Here is a 14933-nt window from a genome sequence, read left to right as displayed (position 1 = left end):
GGTCAAAAGAACGTTTCCCCAAGCCATCAACACACAGCTATAAAAGTGCTGCTTCAAGAACATGAGCTGCCATGTGTAAGCTTAAATAATTTTGTTCATAATAAGAATATCAATGTCAGACTGATTTTTAGTTGAGATTGTAGATCTCAAGAAAGAATACATCCCTTCATAACTCCAAAACTATGTTAACGACATGAATGGCATTCGATGATATAACCATGAGCTGTAAGCAGTACTGAATTACACTTTCATCATTAAAAAGGGCCTTATCCATAGCTACCACGGTGACAAAACACTAGCGTAAAAAGTTGTGCCTCCACTACAAGGAACTATTCTTCTAGATGGCATTGAAAAATATCAAGTGCATCATGAGAAACACAAAAGGGCTGAAAAGAAACAAAATTGCCTTGATTACGAACATAGTGGTTTACAACTAAATTTGTCATGCACGGCTACAATTCCTCACCCTCCCCTCAAGAATCTCAAGTCATTATTGGGACTAAAACACTGCTCTGGAAAGGGATGGTTCTTTTTAAAAGGATTACTCTATTCAGACTTTCTGCCAAGCATCAGCCACATAAGGAAAGCAAAGTTCACTGCCATTTATTTTGTCCAGACCTTTCTGATGCCTAAGAATAACCCTTACTGCTGCCTGGAAAGGTAAGTCTAGAAATTTCAAGTCAAATCATTTGTTATCAGCCTCTGAACCCGCTTCAGTTGACATTTTTCCTTACAGTATATCAAACAGATATAGTTGGATTACTTTTTCTTACAGCACTAAATTACTCCATGTTGTTAAAGAACTACATACGTAGGAGTGTCACAAATTTTGCACAGAAATTACTTTTTGTCCAAGACTCCCAAATACCAATACATGTCAGACACTGGCAAGACTGAAGCATACACATCCTATCTGACCAACATGTTGCTTCTGAGTTTGACAAATAGGAACAAACATTCCAGAGGTATGGCTTCTACCTCATCCTGAACATTCACAACGTGAGAAATTCCTTGCCTTCACGAAAGAACTAACCTATAATTGCCTCTTTGAGGCATGTGAAATAAACATGCATCCAGTTGGCATAATAAGCACCAGAGGTACGAAACCTTACACCAAAACTTCACATTTAGTTTCCCCTTCAACAGCTCCAAAAAGGAGTTCTTTCAAAAATCAGAAAGGGGAAAGCGATCATTAAAACCAAACAAGGCTACATTAACAGCTTTGACTGCATGCACTTAGAAGTCAGACAACTAGCTATCTGCTTTGGTTTTGTTTTGTATTTTGTTTTAAATGAAGGTTCTTAAGGAACTTCACAAGGATCAAAATGCAGGACAGACCTATGCTATACAAGCTGAAAAACAAGCAGTCCAACTCATCGCTTTGAGAACAGAGAGGGCAAAGGGGAAGAAAACGGGTGACTGCAGCAGTCGAGGGTGGAAAAACTGCGACATTTACAGATGACCAGGAAGGTATTTTTTATAAAGAAACTCAACAGCAATCCTGAAGTAGTCCGGCCAGACCCTAACCGATATTCCAGAAAACAAGGCAGATATAAGAAGCACAAAGCCTCAAGATCTTTCGATCAAATAAAACATATTACGTCCTTCATGACTTTCTAATTTCCCGAGAAGTTAATTATACTCGCAGAGTTACCAAACGTTTTGGAAGGGAGGGAGCTGAAGCAGCAGTTACGCAGTCGAGCAGCTTCAGCTCAGTGCCTTCTCGGACGGAACAAAGAAACTTCTGTGTCCGATGAGATTAAAAACTTTCGGTCTCACAGATTCTTTCCTTGCCTCCATGAAACCAGCACCTCGGTTCACACGTTTAGGCGAGACGGGAGGAAACACAATGAGAGCTAAACTGTGCAGGCCAAGGCGGAAAACACAGACAAAACGTGAAGGCCAAAAACAGGATATAAAACGATGCGTGAACTCCTTGCTTGTTTTCTCCACCCCTTCCCAGAGGAAGGATTTTTCTGTTGTTTTGTTGCTGCTGATCCCAAGCCTTCCCCATTTACCTTATCTGTCGGGGCGTCTAAACCAGATCCAGCAGGCAGGAGTTTCTTCCGACCCCAAGTTAAATCCAATCGAGTTTTCTTAAGGGAGGAAGAGGGCAGAGGCCGGGGGAAGAAGAAAGAATGTTACCAGCTTTCACCGAGGACAGGGGAGCCCGTGTGCACGGGGAGAACGCAGCACAGCAGCCCGGCTCCTCCCGGCCCCCGCCGGGGTCTGCCCCGCGGGCGGCCCCGCGTCGCGCCGGCCCCGCCCGGCGGCGACACTGCAGCGCCCCCCACCACCCCACCCGGCCCGGCCCGGCCCGGCCCGGCCCTCCCGCCGCCGCCGCCCCTCGCCCGCCGGCCCGCCCGCCCCCCGGCGCGATGGGCACCGCCGCTCCCCCCCGGCTCTGCACCCGGGGTCGCGCTGCCCGAGCGCGGCCGTCACCGCCTAGGGCTGAAGCGTCTGCCTCACCTGCCCGCCGCCGCCCTCGCTCCCCGCCTCCTCTTGCACACTTCCCCCTTCTCTCGCTGCTTCAGCCTCCCGCCCCCCTCCCCGGCCTCGGCAGCGGGGGCCCGGGGAGGCGGCAGAGCTGTGGGGAGGGGGAACGAACGCCCCGGGCAGACACGCGACGGGGGAAGGGGAGGTGGCCGCGGGCGAGGCCACCGCGCCCCTGCTGCTGCCGGCGCCGCGCACCGCTGGCCAGCCCGGGGAGGCACTGCAGCGGCACGGGGGGCGGAGCGGGAGTAGGGCCGTGGCCGGGACCTGGCGGAGGCGGAGGCGAGAGCGAGCAGGCGGGAGCGGGATCAGGCGGGAGCGGAATCAGCCGGGCGCGGCGGGCGGGAGGAGGGACGGGCGGACAGCGGCGGGCGGGGGGCCGAGCAGGGGGAAGGCCGTGAGGGACGGGCGGTGCGGCCAATGGGGCCCGGCGGGGGCGGGCTGTGCAAGAACGGAGCGCGGCGGGGCGGGGGGCGCTGGCGGGGGTTGGGGCCGGCGCGGGCCCGGGAGAGGCGGGAGCGGCGCCGGGCGGGGGCTGTGTCTCGCCGCCGCGGAATGGCTGCTCCCGCCGCTGCCCCGGTTTGGGCCTGTCCTAGTTTGTCGTCTGGAGAGGAGCGTCACTCGCACAGGCAAATTCAGTCCTGAATGACAGAAGTTTCCTCGTTAGCAACTGAGCTTCCTAATTTAATGGTTGCACACCTTCTGTAGGAAGCGCTGAGGCGCCGGCTCACGCCATCAGGCGCTGGCTGTTGCGCCTTCGTGGCCATCTCATCCCTGCTTCATCGCACCTTGTGCTACCTGATTCGGAGTTACCAGGGTCTGAGGGAACGAACACACCCAAGGGAAAAACTGACAGCCTCCACCCACGCTTTGGTGTTTGGGTATGCTACATTAAACTTGGATGCAAACAACAACAATTAAAATAATGCTGCACATACTGTCACACTGTTTCACGCAAACCCTGGAACACTGCTGTACTTTCTCTTCCAACTATTTCAACACTGTCAATACAATACAATGGTACTGAAAATGTGTGTTGACTGACAGAGTCATGTACAAATACAGGTTTGAAAAGCAGGCAGTGCACAGGTCACACGGCTTTGCTATCGGTTGGGTTTGGATTGCAGAAGTACAGTTGTGATCCAAACAGAAACAGTGAGTTTCTGTTTAATTTCCTGGATTGTTTGAAATGGCTATTTGATAACCTATTGTGTATGCAATATGCCATTTTAACAGTCCTGGAACCTGGAGTTCTGCTCTGCCACAACACAGCACATGAAGCTGACAGCAGGGTGGATTTGTACACGCTGCTCACCTTATGCTCCTTAATTGTGCTCAGCAGAGACCAAATCTAAGGACAGAGGTAGTTTTGTTTTCACGGTCATTTAATCCCTGGCTACTCTACTAGGACTGCCACCAACCAAGATGGAATAGTGTTTTATTATGATAATCTGTTTACTGAGAAATTGGCAAAATGCTAAAAAATGCCATGATATTGAACAAAAAAGGAAAATGGTATGTCATGTTAGTATTGACCTGCCCCGATTTTAACATACGACTAGATGTGAAAAGTCCTTTATACCCCTACCAGTCCTTGAAAGTGACTCCAATTGATATTTCCTGTTCAGGATCATTGTTTGCTTCATCCAGTTTCTTGTAGGGCTTTGCATGAAGGGTTTAATCTTTAGCAACAAAACATACAGATGATCCCATTTTTATAAAAGTCCACTGTGTTTACCAATCCTGTTATTTATTTTAAACTTCTTGCCTGTATGTGGGAATTGTATGTTCATGTATCCAGTTTGTATCTAGGTACAGAAAATAACCATGCATTTCTACTAGGATAATAATGTTCACTTACTGTTTTCTTTACTTTTCTCCATCTTCACAGAACATACAACCCTACTTTGGGGATTGCATCTATGCCTAAATTTAAATAATCAAACTAAATAAAATGTAGTCATCAGGGTTTATAAAAAGGAGATTTAAATGTGTATATATAGGTATTTCCCAAAACATTAAATCACTTCTATTTCTTCTTCTTCAGAAAAGCGATTTTCTTTAAATGAGTCAGGTTTGGACTAAGGCCAAGCAAGAGAACTTAACCCCTGCTGACAACAGATTTAGAATTTCTCACTACAGTGCCCTACTCTGGTACCCTACACTGGTGCTATAATAAAATTACTAATTTTTTTTTGATCTCTTGCAAATGATTGATCATTCCTGTCCAAATAATGTCCTTATCATAATTAATGCGAATAGCTCTTTGTAACTGATACCCTCCATCATGAACTCTTCAGGGCACTTTTTAAAGTAAAAGATCATAACTTTTTTAATGTGAAAATATTCTTTGGAAATGTTTACAGCAAATTGCCTAATGCATTTATTAATGCAGCAGAGTAATAGATGGGTGTGAGAATTTATAGTAGCTGTTGCTCAGATGGTGAATCTCCCATAGCTGTTAATGTTAGTTGCAATGTATGATGCTGTTTCACTTACAGTTTTAGCCATCAAAAATAAAAGCGTAGCCAATGTCTGCTGAAACTACAACTAGCTGGAGCACAACTACATTTTGCACAGACAAGATACAACTATCTATACAAATTAAGAAAATAGCAGGAGTTATCCTAGGGATCTAAAAGTGCTATAAATATCAAGACAGTATTTAGATTACAGCTCCAACAGAGTCCCCACCAACATTAATTCCCAGAGTTGGTATCCCAGTTACCAGATAATTACAGATTAAGCGCACAAAGTGCAAAATACAAAGTTATATAATGAGTCTTTCTAGTGAGACTATGCATCTGATCCCACTGAACATTTAAACAAATCCTTTATACACACTTTCATGCTGGACATCAAGCCCAAACTCCTCTCATTTTAATTTCTATTTTTATATTTGAACAGGAGCACTAGTAAATACTGCAGCAACATGCAGCTAAATCAAAAGAACAATTGGTGAAACAGCCACCAGTATGTTTGTGTCTTTCCAGAGTTAAGTGGCCTGAACAATTACTACATAGTTTCTTCTGAGTAGCAGGGTTTAATAGCTCCTTTTCCCTATTCTTACTACTGTTGTTCATTACGATCGCATGTTTCCACTTTTCCAGGAAATAGATTGAAAGGCCTCTAGGGTAAGCGCTTCTGCTTATTAAATGCTCAGGTATTGACTTGAATGATAGATTTCAAATTGATTTGAAGTGGGACTTCTGGGCATGATTGCAATATAAATATTAAATAATAATTAGTGGTAGTAATGACCGCCTGAAAGACACAGAGGCAATAAGTAATCTTTTCTTTAACAAGTACCTATTGAAGTTTATTTTAAATATTCCATAATTTAAATTTGCCAAAATGTCTTACTGTAACATTTTCTGAATTTATGTGGTTCACAACTGGACGACACCACATTTATCTTGGTGAAATTAATACAAAACTGGTATAATTCAGTAGCAATTAAGTCTTAGAAGTGTGTTGCTATAACTTCTAAATGCACAATGCATATCTGCTATTTTTAAAGAGAAGCTAAATAAACAACCTCTGTTCAGTCTAACTTCAATACAATCCCAAATTTACACTGGCTAAATACACCGTACAGATAAGTTTTCTCTCTATTTGGGTGCTTTGTTTCTCAAATAGTAAAACCGAAGTGATGAATGTAAATGCATTGTGTGACTAAGTTTTGTAATATTATGCAAGTACCAATAGAAAACCTTGGTAACACCACAACCTATTTTGTATATGCTGTGTTCTAGAAATGGTTAGGAATGTTTTAGAGTTATTTTTAAACATTTTATTGTGACTTTTTGTTTGTATTTGTCTTCCTTAGTTACCATGGGAGAGCTGGTGAATTCTGAGGAACACTTGGGACATGGAGGAGCATTTCACATGGAGGAGAAAAGACAAAAAGGTGGTGTTAAGGTACTTTTACTCTTGCCTGATTTGGACTGCTGTGCTCCTGGACAGGCCCCTTAACACTGATTTTAAGCTATGCTGCAGCCTCTTAGCCTAAGGGTCTGTTTTGACAGCTGATGCCACAACATAAATCCTGTGCAAGTGAAAACAAAGAGAAAGGAATGAAAATGAAGCCATACTGTGTGAGGACACTGACATCTCTGGATCATAACCACAAATCCTTTGCTTACAAGCTTAAGACAAAGAGTTACATATGAAGTTGGCAGAAAGAGCCAACTCTAAAGTTACCTAAAATAAGCCACGTGCTCAGTATGTTGCCTATGCAATGATGGTAGTTTTGGACTGCCTTTGCTAAGTTCTTGGATCCTAGAAGGGTAAAAATTAATGCTGTTGAGGATGTTTGTGTCCAAATAGAAATCTTAAAAGAGTGCTGTACCAACTTCTAGTCAGATCTGGAATACTTTTCTACAGCAAATCAGTTATGCTAGCTCTATAGGACTCATCATCAAACAACCATTAAATAAAACCAGATTTCTCTAATTGTAGGATGAACTGCATTTATTTCACATTTTATGGCTTACCTCTATTTTGACAATTAATTTTTCTTAGAAGGTGCTAATGCTGACAATACAAATCTCTTAGTAGTCTTTAGCAGCACTGTTGCGTGTATGGACACATAAATTTTTTACCTTTCACTTGTCCTTTTCTGTGAATAATGTCAGTCATGTAAAAATAAATGCTAACAATGTGTGAATTCTTGGCTTCAGTATTGGTTCAATGATATTTCAAATTGAATTTCATATGGACTACCATGTTTGGAATCACACGGTAAATCCTTTTGAAGCAAGGAGAGGCAAACAGTCCAGTGAGATGAACAACCCTGTCTCGAGGCAGGTTAAACTCACAGATTGTACCTTAAGAAAAGAGTTTTTCATTTCTAGAAAAGCCACCATGGAACATTTTTAGGAGAGTTTAAAAAAAATCCTTTTGATTGTTCTCCATCTGCAAAATATGCTTCATGATAAAATATTATTTCATTTTGGGGAAAATAATTACTTTTTTCAGAATGTGTTTGAGCAATTGCAGATTTCTTTCATTACATCTGAAATTCAATTCTAAGTTCAATTAAAAAAGAATGATTTTGTCTTCCCCTTTTCTTTCCATTATGAAGTCTTCGGTTCTCCTTTTTTACTTTTTTTTTGCCTTTTTTCTCCCCACACAATAGATGTAAATGACATAGTTCTAAGTGCTAAAATGTTCTCCTTTTTCAAGTATTTTATCCCTTCCCCTTTGAACAAACAAAATATCAAAAATTGCACTTGTATCACTAGTATAACTGAAAACCTTATTGAAACATTATAGATATTTTTAATTTTCCTTTGACAAGAATGGTCTCAAAGTATCTTTTTAAAATCTAAAATAGGTATTTTTTCAGTTATATCTGTCCTATGCGCCAAGACATGGTGGATGCAAACAATAAAATTTTAATGTATTTTAAATTCACAAGTTTATTTACTGTTTTCCTCCATCAAAGGGTATTTTTATGCATCTTTATATGCATCTATATATTTTACAGTACTATTCTACATCAATAAGGAAATAGTGACTTTTCAGGCCACAAAAGTGAAAAAGTTGTCTATTAACTCATTTCTATTCCTGCAAACAAGCAAAAGTGCTAAACAGAGAACTTGGCTTTACCAAGTACTTTGAGAAGTGCACTTTAGAGGTGTAATTATTTCTATTTCTAGAAAAAAATATTTAAAATATTTTACTTTGTTAAACTGAGGTGAAAATTCGTAGCTTCTGATTAACCATGCCATTATCAATGTAGCAGAGGTTACATCTGAGCATCATGACAGTATCAACTCAACCAATTTCCACAAACATATTTCTAAGTGTTGTGATTTAACAGCATACATTCAGATTAAACAGACACACAGTTCAGATGACAGAGACCTTAAATGAATTTGACACTGTGGGATATAAATTAGACAAGGTCTGTAGAAGAGGTGATACCTTTAATTAGATCAACTGATAGAAATGGAGAAAACAAAGTTTTTGACTTGACTGACATCATTAATGAGAACTGAGAAGGAGGAAAACCCAAACTAAATACAAGTGGGATGTATTTGTTTCAGTATAATAAAATTATTTCAATCAGTTAAACCACTGGTGAGAAAACAGCTGCTAACATGGATGTACGGAGGATGAATCAGCAAGAAAACTGTCAGATTTAAAAATAATATTGCTACTGTCTCCATTAAGAATGTAGTTCCCAGGATTATTTTTTAAACCTGACTTGTAGGTCCCCTGTTAGCCCCTGCTCTCTGCAAGAGATGGACTATTTTTTAAATTAAATAAATACTCTCCTACCCTTTGCTGTGTTTTGTGTATGATCTGTTATCTGTGTCAGTTCATTGTAGTGAATAATGGTTAATTAGTTTCATGCATGTAATTCTCATGAGGATGTGTGATACTTAGTGTAATATATCACCATTTTAAAGAGTGTGTGAAGAAAACCCATGGAAATTAATGGTTCTTTTGGGCACTGATATCAATTATATTAAGTACGTCAGTATTGCTTGGCTGTGCCAGCAAGGTTTCATTCTTGCAAGTGTTTGTCAGTACAAGTCTGCTTTGGATTGTGAGTTTAATACTGGAACCATTGTTTAAAAAGAGATGTGGGAAAGAAGAAGTCTTCAAGGACGTGTTTTAGTAAATGCTAATTATCTAACAATTTTTTGTATATATACCAGCACTGAGTATTATGCAATAGACAGGAACATTTTATCAATGAGGGCTTCTATTTTGCATTAGATTGATAGGTGGTATTTGGGAGGTTAATTCGAATGCAAGGCCTGCTCCTTGCAAGGCAGGTCAGAGACTTTTTTCTAGTGTGCCTCTTATAGTGGCTAATTTTCTCAAGAGTTTGTTGATTTGTGGATTCCTCTACAAAGTATTTTGCATTGTCACTTTTTGCCAGCCATGTTATCTAGAAAGGTGATGTTCATCTTCTAGTTCAGGAAAGACAATAAATTCTTGATTTAGCAGTGGAAATCTGTGGAGAAGTTCAGGTGAGGTTTAGTGGCACAGTTCTTTAAAACACTTTCCCATGAGTAGTTGATGAACATGCTGCCATTACTGGTATGAAGGACACATTTTAAAATATTTTCAAGCTTTGGTTGCTCTCCCCTACTGATTTCCACAGTTCTTTATGAGTAGTAGGCACCTTCATCTGAAAACTACCAATTTAGGTGTATCGACATTATATTAAATGAGAGAAACAACTGTTTTGGTTTTAAGTTCTTTCTTTATCTTTGATAGAAACCATCTTGGATTAAGCCCCTGCACAACCAAGAGACCTTTGGGAGAGAAATCCTCTAATATGGGAATATTCATAAACTGCTTTTTAAGACACTCAAATGTAAATGGCACTGTTCTTGTCAGGCTGTTCAGCATTTTAGAACTATGCGTATATTTTCTTATGCATACTCTAAAGAAATGGGAAAATTCCAGGGTGTGGTTGTGTTCTTTTCCATCACATATCTATTTTTACTATATAAGCTATTTTGTCTGTAGTTCAGCCATGTCTTTATGTGTTAATACAATCATAAAACAAATAGAGTTCTCTGTGTGTATATATATATACACACACACATATAATTGATCCACAAAGGCCTAAATCTGAAATATTATGAGATGTATAGCTATATAAATCAATATGTGGCATTTACATATATTTATGTATGTGTGTATATATATATATATATATGTATGTATATGTATGTGCACAAATATTGAAGTGAAAGCATTCACCCTTACAGTGTAAAATTCTTATGGCATAGATTTCTCTTTCATTTTAAGACAGATAAATGTCAATAAAAATATACAGACACAAAAGTAATGTAAACCATACATATCTCTAGAAAAAGTAAGTGATGTGCCAGAAAGTCAGGTAATTTACTACTGTCACAGAGATTTAAACTATAAGGATCTGCCTTTTCAAATGCAGAGATATTTTTCCTAGGAGTAATCTTATTGCCTTCACTGATATTGCTAATTGAAATAAGATGCTACACACCTGTCTCTAGATCCATTGCCTAAGGGCTTGTTTACACTGAATCAGAAAAGTACACTAACTCTGTGTACACTGAAACACTTGAATTCCATGTGATACAGTTTTAGTATGTACTCACTGTTGAGATAAGGTAAAGCCTACATACCCATCTGAAGCTTATTATATGAGGCACACATAATGTTTTACTGAGCTACTGCCTTCCTGCCTTTCCAAAGCTGAGAATATGCTGGAATGAATAGGAAGGTAAGAAAGGCCCTACTTGCCCCTGAACTTCACTTCCTCATTACAACATTGCAGGCTCCCAACACAGCGCAGCAACTCCTTTTCACCTCCTTGTTCTGCAGAAATCAAATCCAGAGCTTCAGGGGGCACTTACAGACCCTCACAACACCCTCCTCATACAGTGGAAGGAGTTTAGATGTTGTTGAAATGAAGACCACCATCTCTGGCTGCCACAGGCAGCTCAGGGCACATGTCCTGTGCTGCTCTATTTCCATGCCAAATAAAATATCATAATCCACTTCCAGAGATCAAAAACAGATTACCAGCAATTCTCCTTTTAGCTGCTTACATTAGGAGAAGCCTGACTGGGTTTTATCAAGGAAAGACATACCGATGTCAGTTTGCTGTAGGCAGTGCTGATGCCAGGGAACATAGTGAGGACTCTGAGGCTGATACATGATGTTGTCAACAAGGCTCACATAAAAGCCAGGACCATTTTGCCTGAGTGGCTGAGTGTCTTGACTGGATACATGCAAGGGGAGCAGGACAGGTGCTCAATTTGCCCATCTTATGGACTACTTGTGCTGGCAATCCTGAGAAGGGAACATCAGCCAGTAAATCTCCTTGCTTTTCCTGGTTAATATGCCATTAATGTGAAAAGTTACGGAAGACGTAGCAGTGTTGTAGTTCTCAGGTGAGGGAGTATGACTTGCAGTGTTACTTGTAGGCATTTAAAACTCCTCTGCTGCTAATAACCAGCTGCACTCTGCAGATCTCTTCTTTCCCTAAATGCTCAGTTCAGTTGCCTTCATTTGTATGACCATGCTAGAAGTTTCAAGAGCTAGTTAAAAATAATGATGTCTTAGCAAATGCAATAGTTTAGTCACTCTCAGATGTTCAGTGGAAAACATTCCTTTCTTTCCCTTGCTCTCCTCCCCCACCATACACATCTTCTCCTTCCTCCTCTCCCTCTCAACCACTTGAGCTTAGAAGGAAAAAGTGGCAGCAAATGTGTCAAAGTTCTTTGCCATCATCCCTTACCACTAAAAGAAGAGGCATGAACCACTGTTAGCTACTGAAATTTTGAATAACCAAGCTTCACTGGAAAGAAAGCATTTCTTAGGGGAATAAAAACTGAATTTAAGATGCCAAAATTATTATTTCACAGCTGTCTTGTTCTTTATTTCAACATTGAAAGCAGTGACTATGCTTCTAGACAAGGTTAGACTGCTTCTGTGGCACTATATATAGACAATGTCCTATGAATCCTTTCTTTCTATAATGATTGCACAAAGAGGGAAATCACCCAGAGCCAGTGCTACCTTCTCTCTCCTATTTATGGGACTGCAATAAAAGGAGACTGTTTAACTGCTAAAGAATACTGAAGACCTTCCTGGCGCTGAATGAAGTAGTTCAGCTGTCATTCAGAGAATGACCAGCCTTTGACGGGTGAAAAGCAGAGTGATAAACAGAGGTATTTTGGTCTCCGGTGAAGAAGAGTGCTGCCTTGGCAATAGGTAAGTCCAGTCCCACTGCGGAGTGAGTGGAGAAGAGGCCAGTTTTACCACATCCAAATATCATGCAGATGTCCCAACAGTTGTTTTATTTTCTTGTGTGTGAAGTAGATAAAAGTCCTGGCAAATTCCAGTCATGCTACCTGTACATACAGGCTTCTGGAAATGCAAATGTTAGTTTTCTTGTAATGGAAGAATCAGCACTCTGAAAACTGTAGGAGTGATCCTTTAGGAAAGAAATATAAGCACAGATTTGACAAAGAAGGCTACAGTGTAGGGAGAAGCTGCTGACATTGAGAAACATGAGGAATAATACTTAAAAAGTAATACTTGTTGGTCACTACAGAGAAAATGGATGTGAGCAGTTATTATGTACTCTCAAGTTAATGTACAACTGTGAAGAAATGAAGGATATAAATGAAAATAAATATTATCGAATAGAACAGAAGGATATTCAGTGGTCTTAGTCTTGGGAGAACAGGGAAGCTGAAAAAAGAAATGGAAGGAGGTGAACTAATTTTCAAAATTAGTATAGTCACATAGGTCTGGGAAAACATGGGCATTCTCATTCAGTAGTATAAGCAGGGAAATGCAGTTGGGGCGAACACCATGTTAGGCATAAAGCTGCCAGGTCCATGTTTTCTTATAACGGTGCAATAGTCACACCACCCCTTCATCAACTCTTTCATCATCCATCTCTCTCTTCAGGGTAACTTGCTTTTTTCTCCTAGGACTTTACTGAAGAGTGATGAAGTCTGATGGAAAATGAGGTAAAGAAAACCAAAGGATTGGGAAAAGGAAGAAGTCATTCAGTCTGTGGTGAAGATCACTACAAAGGAGAGGGAGACTAGTAAGTGGAGGGATAGAGAGGAGGGAAGGGTAAGGAGAGGACAGAACACATAGGCAGTAAAATGCCCCATTTCGGCCCAGCATGCCATTCCAAAAAGAAAACTGCAAACCTACACAAATATCGTACTCCACTTAATGAAATCAATAAATACATAACATCAGGTCTCTGGAACTTCAGGCAAATATTTGAACGGGATTTCAGTACTTTTCTGTTTTCAGCCTTACAATGCTCTACCAGAGCCTTGTGGTTGTTTACAGCCACTTGAGGATTAAAGACTGAAATGAATTAGAGACTTTTGAATAAAAGGCTAGAACCTAGAGCCAATAAACGTATTTTGGCATTTAATTCCATTTATTTTAGGGGAAGTAAGATTCCTAAATACTTCCTCTGCCATGAGCTGGATGTGTTACTCACGGAAAGTACAGTTACAATGGAGGCCCTAGGACTCTCTTAATTGATCCCACTTGAGAATTCTCATCACAGATACAGGAAAAATCCACTGTGGCAGTATGAACAGTGAACATGACCCATCTAAATTAAGGATATTTTGCTTGTACTTAATAAGATATACTCAGATATAATATTCACCCAGTGCCCAGGTTAAAAAATTAAACTGGGATATATTTTAGTTGTTCTCTAATGCTTGAAATTAATTAGTCACGTGTGACATATGTTGAGACATCTAAATGAATCATATTGCACACAACTGGTTTTTTTATGTAACTTGCAGCCTTTTATATAACTGAAGTATTAACATTATGCCAGTATATGTACATATTTGTAATTTTGAATGTTTTGCACACTTTTTTTCAATTTTCTTTACTGAATAATAAAAAATGGAGTTTCAGGTCATGTGATCTTTGCTCTCTAGATTATATAAATTTTAAACAGATAAAGTATTATATATATAGAGTGGCATTTATTCACTAGGCGTTTTAGTGGCATTTATTCACTAGGCATTTTAAACAAAAAATACTGTGCAAATACTCTTTTTTGTTGTTGATATTTGTTTGTTTGTATTTTCTTTTGTGTTTTGTTTTTTAAGAAACATTTTCATATATATTGAAGCTGACCATTTTTAAAGAACAGTATCTTTCTGAAGAAGGCTGCTATATAGCCAACATAACTGTAAAATCCATCTTCTATGAATACTCTGATTCGACATTCACCACTACTTATTAAACTTTGCTAACAAAAATATTAAAAGAGTGGACAAGTCACACTGCTACAAAAGGATAAAGTAAACCCAGCAGTGATAAAATGAGCTTGATTTAACCACACTTAAATATAACCTGTCCCCTTTTTGTTTTCTACAATACATACCATTATTTTCCAGATGGGATGTCCCATACTAAAGAAACACAAGAGAGACCTTGTATCTATATACAGAATGAACAAAATTAGTTTGAGTACAAACACAGCATTTCTAATGACACTGTTGTGTGAGGTCAATGTTCTGTTTATCTACAGATATCTACAGATATCTACAGGCTGTCACTTAACAAAAAGAGAAAGACAGTTTTACGCATATCAAGTGATCATAGAAAATTGTTAGTGCCCTGCAGCAGTTTGACAGCACAGGGGAAGAGAGGCAAAGGCAGAAGTTTAAAAGCTACCAATTCCAGTAAATACAATAGACCAAAGATTGAAGACAGACTTTCCATGTAAGTCTACATTTTTTTCTCATAAAAATGTTCCCGAAAAAAGTTCTAAAAATGGCAGATTCATTAAGAAAGAACTAACTTGCCAATGTATATAGCTTCTTATGGGAAAAGTGATAGAGTAGCCTGCTCTCTGACCAATGTAAAATCATTAGAAGATGCTCATATTTTCCAAAATCTCAGTTAAAAATGTTTTCAGT

General features: G+C 39.8%; 1 protein-coding gene across 8 annotated transcripts in view; it reads right to left on the bottom strand.

Annotated features, from left to right (window-relative positions):
* ERBIN (erbb2 interacting protein) overlaps positions 1 to 2780 on the bottom strand; it is a 118332-nt gene extending 115552 nt beyond the window's left edge. For 6 of the 8 annotated variants that reach the window (XM_069002328.1, XM_069002336.1, XM_069002337.1 and 3 more), the window contains exon 1: positions 2019 to 2232. The gene's annotated coding sequence lies outside the window, so the exon portion shown is untranslated. Of the gene's footprint in view, positions 1 to 2018; positions 2233 to 2469 lie in introns of those variants that run through there. The other 2 variants (XM_069002335.1, XM_069002333.1) reach the window with 2 other exon arrangements.
* Between the last annotated feature and the right edge of the window lie 12153 nt (positions 2781 to 14933).

This window comes from Aphelocoma coerulescens (genome assembly GCF_041296385.1).
Source record: "Aphelocoma coerulescens isolate FSJ_1873_10779 chromosome Z unlocalized genomic scaffold, UR_Acoe_1.0 ChrZ, whole genome shotgun sequence".
NCBI classification, from domain to species: Eukaryota; Metazoa; Chordata; class Aves; order Passeriformes; family Corvidae; genus Aphelocoma; species Aphelocoma coerulescens.
Note: the sequence above shows the minus strand (reverse complement) of the source record. Positions and strands in the feature narration are given on the sequence as shown.